This window comes from Seriola aureovittata, chromosome 10 (assembly GCF_021018895.1).
Source record: "Seriola aureovittata isolate HTS-2021-v1 ecotype China chromosome 10, ASM2101889v1, whole genome shotgun sequence".
Taxonomy (NCBI): Eukaryota; Metazoa; Chordata; class Actinopteri; order Carangiformes; family Carangidae; genus Seriola; species Seriola aureovittata.
The window spans coordinates 20,344,276-20,359,805 of NC_079373.1; the positions used below are offsets into that span (position 1 = coordinate 20,344,276).

At 41.0% G+C, this 15,530-nt stretch overlaps 1 protein-coding gene across 25 annotated transcripts in view; it reads left to right on the plus strand.

Moving 5' to 3' along the window:
- The window catches only part of mical3a (microtubule associated monooxygenase, calponin and LIM domain containing 3a), an 85,271-nt gene that overhangs the window by 14,669 nt on the left and 55,072 nt on the right, over nucleotides 1-15,530 (plus strand). For 23 of the 25 annotated variants that reach the window (XM_056387988.1, XM_056387989.1, XM_056387963.1 and 20 more), the window contains exon 2: nucleotides 4,616-4,946. The exons of 1 other annotated variant lie outside the window; for it this stretch is intronic. The gene's annotated coding sequence lies outside the window, so the exon portion shown is untranslated. Of the gene's footprint in view, nucleotides 1-4,615; nucleotides 4,947-7,928; nucleotides 8,081-15,530 lie in introns of those variants that run through there. One more of the 25 variants, XM_056387964.1, reaches the window with a different exon arrangement.

Below are 15,530 nucleotides of genomic sequence, written 5' to 3' on the forward strand. Positions count from 1 at the left end.
ATTCACCACTATTGTATTCATGAGGAAAACTCACAGACATCCCAATGTCCCATCTGTTTTATTCTATTGTATTTTAGCATTTGGTAACTAGTTTATTTGCGTTGTGTATAGGAAACAGTGTACTGCAGAAAAGAAACTGAATAGTATAGGGGTGTTTTGCTTGTCGCCACCTTCAATGATCCCCATGGGAATCACTCATGGCCAATCCAATTTAGACATCTACAGCAGTTTACCTTTAACCCCTTGTCATTACACTCACAGCCATACTTAGCTCAGGAGCATCTATATTGCCAAGGATCAGGGGTCGGGGACAAGGGGTCACAGCCGTGACTTTTGATCCTTTTAACTTCTAGGAAAGGTTGGATTTATAGTCTGCCATGCTAGCAGTTCACGGACACAGTAAACAGCCAGCAGTGTGAGAAATGGGTACAGTGTGGCCGCACCCTGACCACTGCTGCTGTTTCAGTCCTCACACGGCCCTGGTCTGAGGTCTCCTAAAGACATACAGTTAAATTTAGACTGGCTCCGATTGACCACAGACACAGCCAGATCTCCTGAAATCTGACCTCACTGTCTGCCTTCTCACACTCCTCTGCCTCCATTGGACGATGTGTTTTCACTCAGTAACATTTGTTCACTGTCCTTGATTCCTCTGTTGGACCCCCTACCACCACCACACACACACACAACTCCCTCTCTCTTCACTTTTCTCTCTACCCGTCATATTCAGGGGCAGCTGACTGGAGCTGATTTACGTCGTGTTTGCACAGGGTTAGTGCTCATCGTTCTGGAGGAAATTAAATCTTCAAGTTCCAGCACTGGCTGGATTCATGTTACCTAAAATACTGATGTGATTCTGGGAAGACCTTTTTCAATATCATTTGTTTGGACTGAGAGGGTTCATATTGTGTTCATCTGTGGGTTTAAACAATCACTGTGTGTATGAAAGCTGTGCACATCCAGCCGGCCTCAGATCCGTCTTTGTTGTATGTCACGTGATCAGTTTACTGGGAATTGGGATATTATATTTATATATTTCTTTGCATTTGTTAGGATAATAGTGCTACTGTATGTATGTGTGTGTGCCCTTATGCACTTGTTACAATGCAAGTACAAAGCAGTCAAACTGCATCATCTTCTAGTCATGTGATACCTGTTTCTTACTCTAGTGGCTAAGCAGCATGAACACAGTGTAACCACTAAATTCTGTTATTGGCAAGTTTAGCTGATCACTTAGATTGATAGATTACTGACATCAGATGGGGCTTTCTTAAGTCGCATATTCAAAAAGATCTAAACAGACTAGCATGTTTTACTATGTGGTATTTACTTTTTTTTTCTTAAAGGCTTTCATTAAATTATGAATATTGGTCCTATGCCTCCACCTTATGATTATTTCAGATTTTTCGATATGCTAGCTGCATGGCTCCAAGTGTTAGTTTGTGGGTCGATCCAGCCCTTTGGGCCAGGTTAAAAATATCTGTTGGGTGGATTAACATGAAATTTTGTACAGACATTAATAGTCCCAAGATGATGAATTGTAACGAGTTTGGTGAGCCCCTGACTTTTCTTCTAGCGCCACCATCAGGTCAGCCTTGGCTGCACTTTGTATTTAGTGCTAATTAGCAAATGTTAGCTTGCTAACACCCTGAACTAAGATGGTGGGCCAGATAAAAGATTATATGCCTACTAACTGTCAGCATGTTAGTATTGCCACTGTGAGCATGTTAGAATGCTGGCATTTGTACTTTCTTATACTTATGTTATTTATCTTTTGTTCTTTTCTAAACTTTTTACAGTGAGATGTTTTGATTCTTTACTTAGTTATGTGGATGGCAATGTGTATGATTCAGCTTATCAACTAACCTAATTTTTGTGGGCTCCAGATTGCAGAATTTACTTAACATTTACAGTATATGTACAATGAACTGTAGCCTGAAACATTGTGAATAAATATCACAGCAATAAGTGATCACTTTTGCTCATATTGTTCTGGCACTGAAATCAAAGTTTCCAGGTAGTGTTATCATTTGATCACAGCTTAAGCATGAAATTTTATCAGTGTGCTTTTTCAAAGTTTGATAGAATTGTGTGGTTTTTTTTTTTTTAGTTCCATCTGGAAATTAAGTGAGATGAACTTCATTTGTTTCTACATATTAATATTTTTTTCTAAAAATATGTGATTTTGTCTGAACTGAGCTTATTAGTGAGTTTGCTTGATTCATGACAAAAAGACTTTACTCTAACACCATTATGTTATTTTACTATCCGATTTCTGTTTTCATGTGCTTTAGAGAAATTAGGACTCAGCACCCTGTGAGATTAATTTTAGGAGGAGTACTTACCGGTGCCATTGCTCTACAATAGTCCTCTTCCCCCTGCTCCTCCTCCGCTTCTCCCAGTGCTCACTGGTCCATTAGAGGTTCTTGACGGCAGGTGGTGAACATGATGTTATCATCTATTACTATCACTGCTCTCCTCATCTCCTCCACCTACAGTATTCATGGTAACAGAAGAAGACACAGGGCTGAGATATACAGCTTGACAGACTTGATGGAGGTGTGAAGAAGCCAGTTATATAGCCTCAATATAGGATATTCACAGACATGACTTTCTCTTTGTGTCAGTAACTGACATGTTGTCGTGTCCTGTTAGAGAGCTAAACCTGCTTTGTTGGTCTATAACTGAGACCTACATGCACCGTCTCTGCATGCATTGCAATAATAATAATAATTTTTCTTACAAATCTTTGTCTGTTTTTCATCTAAATTAGCTAAAGATCAAGCCTGTGCTCAGTAATGTTTCTTATGATATAGGGGAAGGTAGGAAGCACTGCCTAAGCAACTTGCGGCCTCAGAAAGTCTGACATTATTGAGTTCTATTACAGAACATTTTTTTATTAGAGTAAATAACACCTTTATGTGTGCAGTATCTGTTGTCTGTGGAGGAGACACAGATGGCTTTGGAGACAGTGGTACATGTTTTATTAATAAATTCACTGCCCAGTTATAGCATTAGAAAAAAAAAAGGCTGCATAATGCATAGCCCTGGTTGCCTTTGGAACAAGATGTTTCAGCTACATTTCTGATTGATTTAGACAGCAAAACAGCCACTTGTTTTAGATTAATAAAAAAGATACTTTGCATAGATAAGAAGAAGCTTTTTTTGGTGTGGTTTTCATTGTAATCCCACATATTTTGTTTTATTTGTTATAATGCTTACGAAATTTATTTTGACACAGAGCATTAGTAGGTGTGTAATTTTCAGCTCATGTCTGTATAATTGCTATGTGTTTTGAAAGTAATGACACACCCAAAACAGGTGTCTGGATGTTTGTTCATGTCCACTGGAGCAAAGTGTCCAAATGTCAGCATCTATTTTGGTCCATTAGGAAATGACAGGTATACACACAAAAATATCTCTCTACATTTGAACTGTAAAACAAAATGTTCTATAAAAAAAAAAAAAAAAAAGGCAAAGCAAACTAGCAAGTAAAGAGTTTGTCTCCTCAGGCCTCAGGATTAGTGAAACGTTTTTGAGTTGCTCAACGCATGACATTAGCTCAGAAAAACCAACATCATATTCTCCCAGAACAAGAACATTTCTCATCTGTGGCAGAACTGGATCGATCCCAGACTGTTACACAAAAGTCTGGACAGCAAGCCTGGACCATGATTACTCGTGTCATTATTGGGAATGAGCGTGAAATTGACAGAGACCTACTTTCCTTCAAAAGGAGTGTAAAACACCCAAGCTCTCTCTCCGAAATCTTTTATTGCCTCGATGAACACAAAAACCTTTTTCTTCTGTCACTCAGCAGCTACAGTAAATTCTGCTTTCATTGCTGCTGTTCTTGTGCCAACTTTTTCTCTCAGCTTTCAAGTCTGTCAAATGCTTGTAAATTGTGTGACAGCAGGACACTTATCATTATGCAATTATGGCACTTAGGCTGTTCCGAACATGCCCATGGTGCTCTGTTAGTTTTGGTATTTTTATCACTAAGCTACACATAAAGGTAAATGAGCAGCATCGATGTTATCTCTTAATTCAGGACATACATGTAGGTCATTTACTTGTTATCAGCATGAGCAGGAACAGCAGTCTGCCCCTATATTGTATTTGTGAGGGACCCAAAGCTCAGTAGTTTTACTGTTTGAATGTTGCTCCTGTATGCACTCTGACTATCACTTTGTTCAAGAGTGAATAGTAGCAGTAATGCTTCGGTCCGGTCCTGGTTGTTGCTATAAATAGCCTCCTGCAGTCCCTGTAGGAGAGGCTGAAGTGTGGTAGGCCAGCAGGTCAAGCTGCCACATATGGGTGCTCTCGTATGTCTTGTAACACTTGTATTATTTCTGAATCCCGGCCCCTGGCAGGTTAAGGGTGTTGGAACACATTTTAGTGGCAGCAGCAGCATCACAGATTAGAGCAAATAGTGGGAGGACAGCTGAGCAAGAGCCAAGCCCAACATCGCAGATCAGAAGTCTTATGAGTCTGTGAGCATATCACTAAGTCAGTCAGTCAAGGCGAATCATCCTTGACTGTCTCATAACACGACCTTAGCTCAGCCCCACCTTAAAAAGACGCCCATTGTGTCTGTCTGTGTGTGTGATTGCAGGCGGCCTGACTGAGGATCCCTCCCATTTGGGAACCGGTGGATGCGTGACATCACCACCCTGCACCCACCCCTCCCTCCTTACTTCATTGCAACTGTCCAATCAGGGCCCAGGGAGCTCCGGTCACGTGAAAATCCCCCTAGTCTCGGTTACCATGACAACGAGCACTGGTCCAGGCAGCATCTTGCTGTGGTGAGAAAGAGGAGGGGAAGAAGGCGGGAGGAGAGGCAGAAAGAGAAGGGGAAAGGGAGGGAGGAAAATAGAAAGAGAACAAATCCCAGCCAGAGGAATACCTTTTGGATCATCAGCTTCTGCCTGTCTGCCCTCAGTACAGTAAGTACTTTACCTTTATTATCCTCCCTCACCAGCTTCATCACATGCGAATGAATGGGAATTTGATGCAGTCCATTGTCATCTGTGTTTGATAATGTGATATGGCAGATGCGTTTGAAGATTTCTGGGATGACATCATGTGTAATTCCTTTGTTATGTTGAGTATGTGTGCAGCCCGCCTCACCTTAGGTAGACAACCCCTTGTGTACACGCTTCATTTAGCTTCCACGGATCCTCAATGAATGGTTGATGACAAACCTCAGTGGTGAACAGAGGTGCGGTGGGAACCAAGGTGCTCGGTACAATTAGAGGCGGTTTCATAATGTGGCAAAAACTCTCTCTGATGTATTGTGATCCGGCAGCAAGCCGTTCTGCTCCTGACTCATAATCCTAGCCCTTTTTTTTCTTCATTGCTTCTCCTCCAGGTCTGTCTTCCTTTTCCTTTCTTTTTCACACAAGCGTGCCCGGTTGACATCCTGTGTTCCCCTGTGGTTTGTTTAATTAGCAAATCTGTGCAAATCCAAGTAGGGCAGCTTGTTCTGATTGGAGACCTCATATGTGGAATGTCCTTGTGGTGGTGGAAGCAGTGTGCTTTCCTGGCTGCAAAGCCTCTCACATTCAAAATGTTGCTGTTTTAAATTAGCGTAGGTTTGAAGCTCATATTGCTATTGCAGTAACATGTGAGAGCTGTGATGCAACGTCACTGTTTTCAACATAAGACAGAGCTACAATTTTATTATGCACATAACTTTAATTGCAGATTTTTATTTTATTTTTTTCCACTCTGTAACTACTTTTCTCAATAATAATTTTAAGAAACCCTTGTTTATAGTTCCAAGAAATGATGGAGTTCCAATGAACTTACACAGGTGCCAACCCGGAGCATGAAAAAGTGTGATACAGACCCCAATTCACAATGTGCTACAGGAAGTGAGAACTTTCATGTTTTTTATACCACCCTAAAAGAAAGCATTACATAGCCCTCATAATTGGCAACCCTGGAGGTACACTAATGACTAATGATGAATGGCATTCTGGCAGTATTTTATGCTTTACTGTGCTTAATACATTACATATCCCCTTTATCTCTCATCTGTAATTCCATTAAATATTGCTATATTGTTTCTTCCTCTCTCTTACACAACTATGTGCAGAACATATGTTTTACACTGAAGACTTTTTAAATCACTTCTCACTTCTGTTTAATGGAAACACAAAAATATAATAGTAACACTAATGCTTCCACGTGGCTGCATTCAAGTTGAAGTTTACACATCTTTGTGAGGGATTATACAGTGAGTGCCTTGTGTCTCTCTGTGTGTGCTCTCAAAAACCAGCCACACAGGCCTATCTGTCCAGTGACAGGAGGTGACAGGAAGGTGTCCGCCTTGCTGGAGGCTCGAGAGTGAGAGGGAGACCGGGTAATCTGCAGAGCGCTGATAGTGGCAGGGTTCCTTCTTCCAGCACAGCAGTGCAAGCATAGTGCTGTACTCACTATAAATATAGATAAAAGCCTATTCCTAATCAAAGTGCATGAACATTATCTTAAGTAGTCATATTTTGAGATTGCACTGTTTCTGTTAGCCTGTGATCTAGTTGTTAGCAGTGGTTCATAGTTGAGTGGGTTTAACTAAGGGCCTGCATGTCGTTGACCTTTCTTTTGAATCATCCAAGACACTCAGGATAATCATTACAGCTTTTAATAGGTTCGTTGGATTTGCAGCCCGGGATTGTTGGATCATTGACATATACAGTATGTTTTTGTAGTATGAGGAGAAGTCTTGGATTGTATTGTGATTGAGACGGAACAAAGCAGCATATCAGTGATGCATATTTCTGTCTGTGGGAAGCAGCCACTAGACTCACTATACTGTTCCACTGTATCCATGTGATGTCTTGCTGTTTGAAAGTGATTGTTTGAAACTTATAATTTTCCCAAGTTGTAATCTTAAGTGGTTTTCCACTAAGGCAAGCTTCAGCTCCTCTAAAACCACTGCACAGTCCATGTCTATACTTTGTTAGAAAACAAACAAATGGGCTTTGGAATTTAGTAGGAATTATATTGTTCATGATTCCATATGGGGAAAAGACACATGCAGACAGACACAATAGACTCATTCAGACTGAGAAATTACATGTACTACTTTATGTCACACAACCAATTAGTAAAATTCTTCCTTCTTTCAGTTTTACTTACACTTCTTGTGCAGAGGCCATGTGAAACTAGGGGCCACAAACAAACAGCTCATTGAATTACTCAGATAATTCAGTTAAATACATATGCAAGGACTGTATGCAGACTTCTAGTTTCAACATGGAAGTTAAATGATTGTCTACGTAAACACTGTTTTCTTATAGTTTAACCTCACTGAAATCGACTGAACTCATCAATTGTTTTGTGCAATTATTAATATTTTTTACATTGTATAATAATATGTAAGCCTCCTTTAGGGCCATCTGTTGTTGACATGTACCGCTTTAAACGTCTCATTTCAAGTAAAATCAGTATGCACTTAGCGTGTACAGTCACACACAAGGTATATCGGAAATCCTCTACAGTAAAAGAGAATTTAAAAAATATCTCTGCTTTTCGGCTTTCATGTAAAATCCCGCCCGCCTTTCCCTCTTGTGTAAACCAGTCTAATGTTTCTGACACCATGTGAAGGCAGCAGTACTGCTGCGTCACGTTGGAAAAGACCAATCGGATTAAACTGAGTTAAAACGCGCAGGCTCACTCCAAGTAGTAGTGGGGGTATCACACCTAACTTGTTAAAGGAAGTCAGGTAAATGCTAACATTACACAATTTCGTCCGAGTTAACAGTATAAAGTAAACTTTGCTACATAAGTCACAGTGAAATGAATGAGTTAGCATCGTTTCTGTACCTTGTTGTTATTTATAGACGTGCTCTCTCCCCCCTCCTTGTCGTTCTGGTGGTTTGGACCGATCCCTCTCTGTCAGTTTCAAGTTGCGCCTTCTCCTCCACTGTGTGGCTCCCTGTTCTGGCCTGAACAAGCATTGCCCATTAAATAATAGACCAGTACTGTGGATTTTACCGGGAAATCTGCGTTTACAAACGGACATGGATTCTTTTCGGCGACATATGAGTGGATTATAAACACATCAGATTTAAAGGTGAGAAGAGATGTTCCTCTCGATCGCTTGGCAAACACGGTGCATTTTTAACGTTACCCTGAGATCCGCGGACTTCACCTCTGCACGTTTGGGAATGTCACGGTCTGGTGGTTTTAATAGAGCTACTAACGGTTTAACTACACGGCCCTGTGATAAATCACACAGTTTCATTTGCATAGTACATGGATATTTCTGTAATGTTGCAACCCCCCGTTTTTGAAGCAGTTCAGTCTCAGCCTGTTACAAGATCAGATGGGATAGTCTGTGGAATGTGGTGCATGGTGGCATATACACTCCTGATCAATTATACTGAGAGAAATTAATCTTGATCATAACCCTGTAGTCCAAAAGCGTGTTTCCTACTAAAAACAATACCTGAATTGGTATTATTGAAGTGGCAAGGGCACATAGTAATTCAGATATGCATCATTCAGACAGCGTGTCACTGGATGTTTTTTGCAGTAACAGAGGTACAATTTAGTTGGGTGAAGGGATTAGTTAATTACCTGTACCTGATTCGGCTCTCAGGGGAGAATATCTGTTGTTATGGTCAGTGATTTATCTGTATATGAAACATCCCTGCAACCCTATGACAATATTTTACAAATATTTGTTGAATAGTATTATACAGCATCATAAGTAGTTCCTGTGTTGTGTTAGAATCCAATAAAGTACAACAGGTGTCTGTGTGCTGCTCAGTTTTCCTGGTGAGGCCAAGTGGTGACAGTTTCTATTTTCCACTTAGGAGTCTTTTCTCTCTGATTTTTTTTTTAGCTACTTCTTTTCACAGTCTTGTCCAGAAACTGAGTTATGCAAATGTTTGAAGCAAGGAAGTAGGTAATCTGTGATGATGTTGTTGCTTAAAGAGTCTGAGGGGTGTGCTGTTGTTTTGATGCACAGTACCACATTTATTTTCTCCATAACACAGAGCAACACCTGTGTAGCAGGCCTGTGATTCCCAAGTCACTCAAATCTTCCTCCTGATCCCTTAGTCATGCATGCTTTTATTTGATGCTTCTGCTTTTGGTCTTGTTGGCTGGCTGCCCACTGACTTCAACAATAACAACAATACCATATTATTCCAGCTGACCCAGATTGGGCCATACGTCAACACACAGCAACAAGAGTCAGTCTGTGGCTAAATGGAGCGGTGAGGTACTGACCTGACAGGCATTTCCCCTGGACAAAGACTCTTATCCTGTCTCAGCTGAGTGATGGAGCATTCGTTGTATCGATCAATGATACTGACCTTTTGTTGCATTTCATCCACTTCCTTTTTTGGCTGTAAAAGCTCCAGCAATGCTAGACTTGGGACATCTTCTGTGAGGTCACAGCGTGTTGCAGGGCAAGCTGATGTAGTAGAGAAGGTGACTGCTTGGTGACTGACTCAGCACTGTTAAAAACTGAAGAAGTCTGCAGTCTGGCTTTCTGGAGAGGAGCTAGGTCAACATGTAGTCTTCAGTATCTTCTGCAACATACAGTATATTAACATTGGTGCAGGGACAGTGTTGTGTCAGTTCTATGTTTTGCAGTTTTCTGGAGCTGATCAAAACTGCCTTAAATTCCTTTTCTCAAATTAATATAACTTTCCAAAATCTCTCTTCAGAAATCACATTACTTTTTATTTATCATTCATGAAAGAGGCAAACCAAAAACTACAAATAAAACCCCCATGTCAACTTAATTTTGAAAGTTATATTAGCACAGCACAGTAGCATCGGACTGGATTATGATGAAATACCCTGAGGTGGTAGAAATTGGGTAGAGATTCGTCAACTGTGGGCAGTGTTGCAAAAAAAAAAACTGATTTATGGCAGTGTTGGATTTCAAGGACTTCTGTGTCACTGTGATTTTACATGTATGAAATGAAATTGATTGGCCAAAGACGAACAGGTCCATCTCAGTTTCTGAGTAAAATGTTGCACTACATCAAAATAATGTATATACTGTATATATATTGATGTTGTGAAGAAAAAAAATATACTGTAAGATTTTGTTAATCTTGTCCAGTCCTAGTTTAGCAGTATATTCTGGAGCATTTTCTGCTGAAAAACAAACATATTAAATTCTGGATGCTTCAAATTATTTATAATGAAGACTCTTGTTTCTTTTTTTATTAATCCATGTTCAGTACACACCCTTGTGTTTGGAGTTTATGTTACAGAGACAAAGATGACACACACCTTAAAGCCCTGAAATTACCCAGCATAAACCGAATGAGTCAGATTTGGCGCTGTTGATGATGTTTCATCAATACAGTTGCATCCATGGAAGGTAGTGTGGATGTGCAGACGAACAGGGTGAAGCTGAGTCACTGTGACCTCTCACTGTCTGTCACTTAGAGGGACGGAGTTAGAGTTCCTGTCTGGCTCTGACCCCCCACGACCCTACAAAGAACCATAGATTTGGAAACAGAGCTGGATGAAACAGAAGGAAGGAAGCCCTCTGAAGGCAGCTTTATGCTGTGTTGTAAACAGATGACTGTGTCCCAAATGTCAGTTTTTACCCAGAGGTCTGTTTCTATGGGTGAATCATCAAAACCTTGTTGGCCCCTTTTGATGTCAAACTAGCGAGCACACTGAAACTGGTCTAGTCTGCAGCACGTCCTTAAAAGGACACATGTCAGTAACTAGATGCTAATGGCGTGTTGTTAACGGTTGGAGGGTTATGTTTTTCACTGTAAGGAAATTAGTGTATTGAAGAACAATTTCCATGTAACCCTTTCTGCTGGGCCCTTTACTGAATGACGTCATGATGATTATCATATTCCTGAGTGTTGAGCCAGGCAGACATTGTAAAAGCAAACAACCTGGTAGACGCCATTAAGATATCATTCTCTCACAACATGATTCCCTTCTATGTTCCTAAAGTCGTGAAGTCCCACATATGAAGTTGTTGATGAAATGTATTCTACCACCATTCTCCTTCTTTACTGCCAACAAACTTTTTAACTTAGAAAGTTGGAATAACACGGATCAGATTTTGAAGATTTACAGCGAAGTCACAGGTTGGAATTGTGTGTGTGACTTACGAGTTTGGCCCCAGTCCATTTGCTTTAGTGCTTTCTCACAGCTCTGGATTAAAGACTTAACTTTTTCTTGGCTGTTTCTTGTACCTTGCAGGTCAGAAGTAGGTCAGTATGACAAATACATTCCTAAGGCGAGGTCAATGAGACTGTTTACATTTTTTCAGTGTGCTGACCCTTAAAAATATAGCAGCGCTGCGTAATCTTATTTTTCTGTCTGTGTGATGAGTGATACTGATTAGGAAGGGCTAAATATATTCAAAACACCGGTGTACAGAGGACTCAGGAGGAGATATCATTTCAAGTTTACAACAGTGTAGTAGGAAAATACAGCTCATGGGCTGCGGTGCAAGGTGACTCATGAAATGCAACCTGTACGTGATATTTGTCACATCTCAAATCATTTCTTAAATCAAAGTTCCAGTGAACAGTTATCCAGTTATCCATTATTGGAGACTGATGTTCCTGCTAAGTTGAACTGGTATTATCACCATTGAATATTATTATCAGTCTCTCATGTGTGTGGTGACCTTTTAGCTGCGGACCAATGTTTATTTTTATTACTAGTTGATTAATAAACCCACAGAAATTTATAAACCAACTTTGCATTTTCCCTCACCTCTCCAGAGGCTTTCAGTCCTTTCTTTAGCTCATTGTTGGGTTTTATTTCCCACAAATGGCTGTCATCAATAATTTTCCAGTAGATATTTTTACCAAAGAAAACAAAACAAAACAAACCCTGATAAACTAACTGTGTACTATCTTCCCAGCGCAAAACAGTAGACAGACAAAGTTAGCAACTAACTGGTGAACATTAAGGAGCATTAATTAGCAGCCAAAGAATCCGAGATTTTTGGTTGGACTGCAACAGCAAGGCCAGCCTGACAAACGTGAATGTCCATGACTGACTGACTGACTGACTGACTGAATGGTAAAGTTACACCATTGGTCAACTGTGCGAGTGTTGGAGTTTCCCTATTGGCAGCTCTTTTGTAGAAGAGAGTTGTCAGTGTTGCGAGTGTTGAGAGCACAAGGTCTGGCTTTCCCTACAAAGGCTTTATGCATCTCATGACTGTGCGACATCTGACATAGATGTAATTAAATTCTAACTTTCTCTCTGAGTGATCATTTTCACTACAGCCGTTGTCTGTTACTTATATGTTTGGTGATTTTGTTAGATGATGTCGTGGCACAGACGCCCAGCTGTGCTAATGATGCTGATGGGAGCAAATTCTTACCCCAGTTATTAAACCGGGATGCGCCGAAGACTTGGCTGAGTCTGAGCTTCAAAACCGTTCTTCAGAAACCTATGGGTGACGTCTCGGAGAGTACGTCCATCTTTATATACAGTCTACGAGTATGGCTAATTGTTTTCTCAGCTCCTTACTCTAACTTTATCCACACCAAACCCAAACAAACCTAATCATGTTGTAATCATTTCTAGGCTTATATCTATACCTAACCACCGATGTTAAATATTTTTACCCAAGACATCAACTTAAAAATCTTTAAACTAATATCTCAACATATAACCAGCTTTGCAAAAATGGAGCCACAGACAAAGGCCTTCATAATTCAAATATAACCTTTGGTCTCGCAACTTTGTATTTGTCTTAGCTATCTTTGTACAAACTGCTGAGAGTCGTGCTTAGTGGGCGCTGAATTACATGAAGGTCAGCTTTGTTTAAGGTCCTCTGCTCTGTAGCTTAATGTTAACTTTAGTATGTTTATATACAGTTTGTTTAATACAACACTCCAGGTTATTTACAGCAGTCATAGAGAGCTACATAAATAATTCACGTATTTAGTGTCTTATCGGCTAAGGTGTTGCTGCATTTGCAGTTTAATCAGTCTAATAATGCCTATACTTGCATTTGCCAGACACTGGACACTTAAAGTCACCTTGAGAATGACCCTTATCAGTCACAGTCAACCTATAATTGTTATGATTATTATAATATTACCTATTAATAATATCACCTCACCCATTAGTTAAAGTTACATGTATTTTCTCTTCTGAAATGATTGTGTATGAGGATCCACAGAATTCATAAACCCTGTCTCTGTACTCTAAGACGTGAGAGAGCAGTAGTAGCAGCACTCAGGGGTGTTACCAAGCAAAAGGCTGGTGTACCCTGGTAGCCATGCTGTAACCAGTCAGGTCTTACTCTGACACAGCTTTATATTCTGAAACCTATATAACAGCTTGGCCTTTTCAGCTATCAGGCCTGAGGAAGCATCTAACAGCTGCTCAGCCTATAGCTGCAAGGGCCCTTTCAACCGCTCATCCCTCTTGAGACCACATCATATTTCACATTCACTCTCTGGTTGTGTGTGGACGAGGCTGGGCCTTGTTATCTGCCTCCCTGGACAAGAGACGGATTCTTCTCTGGCAGGCTTGATGGAGAAACAAGCACACTGAATGTTCTTTCCCAGAAGAATGCGAACAATTCTACAAGGGCCTTGTCTCTCCATCAGGGTGGGGCCTGATATACGTCTGTGAGGTGCCAGCACCGGGCAACCTTTTGAAAGTAACAACCTGTGAATGTCAGCGAAGCACATGCTCAGGGTTGTACATACAAATGGTCCACAATTCCATGGCAACTGATGCTGTGACGAGCAGAAGGCAAGTCGTATCACTGTACTATTAGCATGGAAGTTAATTGGAGGGGTTGTGTTTGTCCGCCCATGAGGCCATACCTTCTTAATTATACTACAGACAGATGCTTAGCTGACACAATTAAAGATGTAAAACCATCTGCCCAGTAATTGTGTGCAGCTTCTCCAGCTATAGCACAGGTTATCAGATATAGCAGGTGAGCACAGGTGTTGGTTTTGGCCTCGGTGCAAACACAATGATACCAAAACTGAGAAACTGTTTGTCACCACACTGCAGGGTTCCAGTGCATAACTTCCCCTAAAATCACAAGTTGTCACTTTTTACTCATTTGTTACATTTTTCCTATTTTCCCTTTTTTTAAGATACTATTTGCAAACTCTGGGTAATCTTTGGGAGCACTCAAAATGTTTATGATATAGATATTGTTGTGGCCAATTGACAGAGTTTGAAAATTATGCAATGTGTGGCTTGGGACTTTGAAATCCTTGAAAGTTTGATGTGAGGAAAGAGAATGGGTCTTTACCACACAGAATTTCCCACTGTCTTTTTATTGCGTTAAGATTCGGGACTTCTCACATTGGATTTAATTGGAACTCCTTTGAGGTCTATTTTCTCTCCCCTCCTATCCATCCGATCCGTCTCCCCATTCCTCGTTTCTGTTTATTTACTGGAACATGACTTACAGGCAAGCACTTCAAGTTTTCTTCTGGTGTTTAAGTGTAATCTGTGCAGCAACCGCCAAACACTCAATTCCACTACCACCTGCATCGTGTTATATGTGACAGGGATGAACGTGTAATTTGGAAGGACTCTGTTTTTGTACTTTCCTCTGTAAATCTATCGGCATACTTCGTGGCTCTGTGTGGGTGTTCACTTACCTTCCTACTGGATGAGCCTGCAGCTCTGCGCAGTTCACACAGGAAGGCTGACCTTCCTCTGGTCCTGGGTGTGCTGAACTCTTTAGTGGAACTGGCAAGAGGGAGATGAAATGATTGAGCAGTGTTTGGCTGGGAAGAGAGCCTCTCTTGCATATTCTCACACTACTGTGTTTGATCTGCATATGTGAGTAATCTAGACATTGTTTCGCGGTGGGGCATATTTACAGAATTACTTGAAGGGGTTGGGGAAAGAAAAGTTTTGGAGTTTTCTTCGGTTATCGAAACTGAAAATGAAGGTGTCGCTTATTTCATTTTTCAACAAAAATGTAACCTGTCAATTGAATTGAAAGTGAATTGAAGAGGGAGCCAAAGGCAGCAGTAATGTAACAGTGCAAACGTGAGATTTTGTTACTTTCGATACACCTCAGTGAAAGCCAACACTGAGTAATGAGCTTGAGTAGTATGCACTCACTGGCTAAACCTCATACCAAGGAGGCAAGGTCTTGGCCCAGCTGATATTTGTATACCTGCTCTCCACAGTTCTCAGTTTACAGTCATCCTATTAGGTATCCTGGTCTTCACTTTCGTAGAGTGCTCTCCGGTGCAAACGGGTCCGCGGGGGTTGTTCGTTTGCTGCAGCTGCTTCACTGCACCCTGACAGGCTGACACAAGGCCAAATTTGAGGATGTTTGAGCCTTGGAGAAAAGTCAAAGCATCTACGGGCCTGGAGAAGAGGTGCTGGCTTGTCGGTCTTGGTGCTGGTAGCTCGTTCTGCTGATTCCCCTCGTCCCACAATCCCCACAGCCCACAGATCCCGCCACTTGTTTACCATCTGAACTGCTCACAGCTGCGCCCACGCACGGAGATTAGAGAACGCAAGTGTGGATGTGACAGGATTATGGCTTGTGCTTCCTGTGTGTCACCGTT